Raw genomic sequence first — 4,461 nt, 5'->3', positions numbered from 1 at the left:
TATTTAATATGTCTGCTCTTTTAATTCCTGCACTTTAAGATTCAGTTATTTACTTTTCTTACACTTAAGATTCAGTTCCTTTTAATTTCATGCACTTTAAGTTTCAGTAAATTTAGCTCTCTGCCATTTCCTTTCCTGTCAATTTACATTCTGCACTTTAGAATTATTGCAATTTACTTTCTGTCAATCACAAATCACTCAAATCATTACTTGTTAGCTTAACTAAATTCATCACCTAACTAAAGTTGCTCAATCCTTCAATCCCTGTGGGATTGACCTCACTCTTGTGAGTTATTATTACTTGATGCGACCCGGTACACTTGCCGATTAGTTTGTGTGGAATTGTTTTTTCCCCATCAAGTTTTTGTCGCCATTGCCAAGGATTGATTTAGATTAACAATGATTAAGTAAGGTGATAATTTAGATTAAGCATTTTTTTGTTTTTACTAAGCAAACTAACTGTTTGTGATTTTGTTTCTACTAACCATAACCTTACCCAAGCGACAGAGTTCCCTGCTTTTATGTTTTTGGTTTGTTTGTGTTGTATGCTAGGAGAGAGAAGATGTAAGTCCACCTCCTTTAATTATGAACTAGAGAGAACATTCTTGAGATTAAGAAGAGAAGCAAGAGGGAAGGGAGTAATTGGAGAAGAATCAGAAGAAGAAGATCACGAGATGGAGTGTAACCTTCCTAATCCACCTAAGGATATGGCTAACAACAATGGCCAACGTCAAAGAAGAGTTTTAGCCTCCTATACCATCCCCTACCCAAGGAATTGTGGGAGCAGTACCTTAACCCCCAATGTCCATGCTAATAACTTCGAACTCAAGCCTTAATTGATTACCCTAGTCCAGAATAATTGTCAGTATGGAGGAGGTGCTGCTGAAGATCCAAACCAACACCTCTTTGTGTTTTTGAGGATTTGTGACACTGTCAAAACCAATGGAGTCCACCTTGACATCTATAAGCTCTTATTATTCCCATTTTCACTAAGAGACAAAGCCACACATTGGTTAGAGACATTTCCAAAAGAAAGCATCACCAATTGGGATGATCTAGTCAGTAAATTCTTAGCCAAATTCTACCCCCTCAAAGAGTAATCAAATTGAATACTGATGTGCAAACCTTCAAGCAATTAGAAGGAGAATCATTGTATGAAGCCTGGAAAAGGTATAAAGCTTTTATCAGAAGGCGTCCAAAGGGAATGTTCAGTGAGTGGGTGGAGCTTCAAAATTTTTACGAAGGCTTGACCATTAGTTCAAGGAAAGCCTTGGACTATTGTTTAGGAGGACCTCTATAAATGATGAAGACCACTCAAGAGGCACATGATCTTATAGACATGGTGGCCAACAATGAGTATTTCTACTCCTCTGAGAGTGATGTGCGGAAAACGATCCAACACAAAACTCACTGGCAAGTGTACCAGGTCGCATCAAATAGTAATTACTCACATGAGTGAGGTCGATCCCACCGGCATTGAAGGATTGAGCAATTTTAGTTAGGTGGTTGATTTAGTCAAGCAAACAAGTGTTGATTTGTGTGAATTATGACCAGCAGAAGCTAAATTGCATGAAACTAAAAGGGAGAGGGAGAATTGACAGTAAACTACAGAGCAGAAGAAGTAAAATAGCTGAATCTTAAATTGTAAGTTATGTAAATGGCTGAAGCTTAGAGTGTAAGAAATGTAAATTTCTTGAATAATAAAGGGGTGTGGGATGCTGGGATTCAGAATTTAACAACAGAAAGTACAGAAGATGAATTAAGTGCAGTAGATCTAAACAGAATTGGAAAATTGTAGTGAAAAACAAAACAGAAAGTAAATTCAACTCAATTGCAAGAGCTAGGAAAGAAATTCAAGAGCTCAGAGGCTCAATGAGACTGAAAAAACAAGTCTATATCTCAATTCCTTCCTTGATCCAACAGAGAACAATTTGTAGAAGAAAAGAAAATAAAAATAGTAAAGGAAACTCAGATTCAATTCTTGGAACAATTGAGAAGAGAAGTAAAGATGATTCTCAAACTTTCAATCAATGAACCTCTTCAATCTCAATTCAAATTTCAAAATAGAAAGTAAAAGTAGTAGAAAAAATGAAAGTGAAAACAGAAAGCTAAATCCAATTCCCAGATCTTAGAATTAAGCAGAATAAATTATTCACAAGGTTGATTGATTATTCAAAAACCAACTAATTCTAGCTTAAACCTCATGATTTTGTGTCAAATAAAGGGTGGTTGATTAATTCAATATAACCATGCAAATCCACTCCAAATCACTTACGTACAATGCAAGAAAGTGCATAAAACCTAATGAAACAAGTGAAAATTGCTTGAAAAGCTAGCATGAGATGACTTGTCATCACAACACCAAACTTAAACCTTGCTTGTCCCTAAGCAAACACTAAACATATGAGAAAATGAAATGAAATAGAGAAGTATGCATGTCCTTATTTAGCAGATGATTGAACTTGGTTCATAGGGTTTTATGAAGACAATGGTAGCTCAGTTGTTACTTGCTGACAGATAAGAAATGTTTCCTTAAAGGTTCACTAGAGTTACTGCTACAATGCCTTGCTTTTTGCTTGATCCTTTGCTGGCTTTTCCTTTCTTATTTTTTTGCTTAGAGAGCTTATTTATTAATGAAGGCTTGGTGGCAAATGTTGCAGCAGCCTTTTGGCTCAATTTTGCTCAACATTTCTTCACCACAGACACATGGCTCACAATTTCTTCATAGGAACATTTATGCCCAGCATCTCTTTAGATCACTAAATGCTTTGTAACTAGGTTGCTCTTGATAGTGGACTTTTGGTTGGCAATCCCAGATCAGTTGATCCATGAGGCCAAGTTTTGAAATACTCCTCAGAACCTACTTGCCCAAGCATATCCTAGTACAAAAATACCACAGGCATATGTCCTAGGGTCCAAGCTATTGGTGCCTAGCCTTATAGTTTGTTTCTTTGCCCATTCTTGGCTTTTCTTTTTCTTTTTCTTTCTTATGTGGCTTCATTCTCAAGGGTCATTCATTAATAAAAGACTTTATAGCAACAAACTAATTAATACTTCAAAGAACATGTAATTATGGAGCTTTTGTTATTTGAGCTAATCATTAAATCAAACAAATACCACCACTGAATTTCATTCTATTTCAAACATTTTTCTTTTATTTATGCAGAAAGGAAATAAAAAAAAACTTCAAGCTAATGAGTTATGACAAGCATTATGCAGATCCTAGCATTCTTTGTAGATATCTACACTTACACCTAATTGAACACTTTAGCAAGACATATAGGAAATTCCAAGTTACAACACTTTAAAGCAACAAGGATTAAGTGTCAATACAACCTGTTGGGAATGTTTCTCACCTTTTCCTTCTATCATCATTATTTCTCTTTGTTGTTCCTCCTTAGATTAATGATGCAGAGTCCTTCCACCAGTTGAATATTTTCCTGCATAATCCTCAGAAGTTGCTTATTTCTCAAGCCCTTAAGCAAATGGTTAGCATGCATGAATTTATTGTGGCTTTTGAACTTACTTTGGTGTGTGGACACCAAACTTAGTCCCTTGCCAATGTTTCTTATGCATTAATTCAACCATATGTGAAACCTTTTGTCCTTGCTAAAGGTCATAAAGTTGAAACTAGAAAATAGATAATGGTTAAGTAGTTTCTCTGATTGCTTGGAGCTAGCAACTCTTTATACAGAAGGTGAAAATGTGCTTTTAAATGAGATTTTTGGTGGAACACCAAACTTAGCATCCTTCATTCCCCCATAATTAGTTTTGGTGTGCAACACCAAACTTAGCTCCTTATAATACAGATGAATTTACTTAACCTTTTTATTGAAATAGCTATGAAGAAAAACTACCTCAGGTTGGGTTGCCTTCCAACAAGCGCTTCTTTATTGTCACTAGCTTGACATCTTATCCTTTGATCATGGGGGCTGAAAATCATAATGCCTCAGATTTTCTCCTCTTACTGTGAACATCCTTCCGGTCTCCTCTTTGATGATCTCTAGGTGTTCAAGTGAAAGGACTCGGTTCACAGTATAGTATTCAGACAATTGTGGAGACACCTTCATTGGTTGGGTGTTTAACACCACTTTATCCCCTGGTGAAAAGCCTTCAGTAGGGATCTTCTTGTTTCTCCACCCTCTTGGCCTCTTCTTCTTTTCTTTCTCAGAAGATAATCCATGCCTTGGTGGTTCTTTATCTGGGGTGTTGAGTTTCTCATATAGGGGTTTTGGATCTAGTTCTTCCTTGATTTCTTTGGTCTGTTGCACCATCTCTACCTCTTTCAAGCATGGTTTTAGAAGTCTTAGAGTTAACTCATTGACTGCCTCCTTCAAGCTTTGATCTCTGGCCTTATCCTTCATACAATCTTCTTCTTGAGTGGGCTTCTGCAGGGTTTTAAAAACATGGAATGCTAGGTGCTCATCATGCACTCTCAGCAATAATTCCCCTTTTTCAACA

Source organism: Arachis stenosperma, chromosome 3, assembly GCF_014773155.1.
Source record: "Arachis stenosperma cultivar V10309 chromosome 3, arast.V10309.gnm1.PFL2, whole genome shotgun sequence".
Taxonomy (NCBI): domain Eukaryota; kingdom Viridiplantae; phylum Streptophyta; class Magnoliopsida; order Fabales; family Fabaceae; genus Arachis; species Arachis stenosperma.
The sequence above is the reverse complement of the archived record's forward strand: the minus strand, read 5'-3'. Positions refer to the sequence as shown.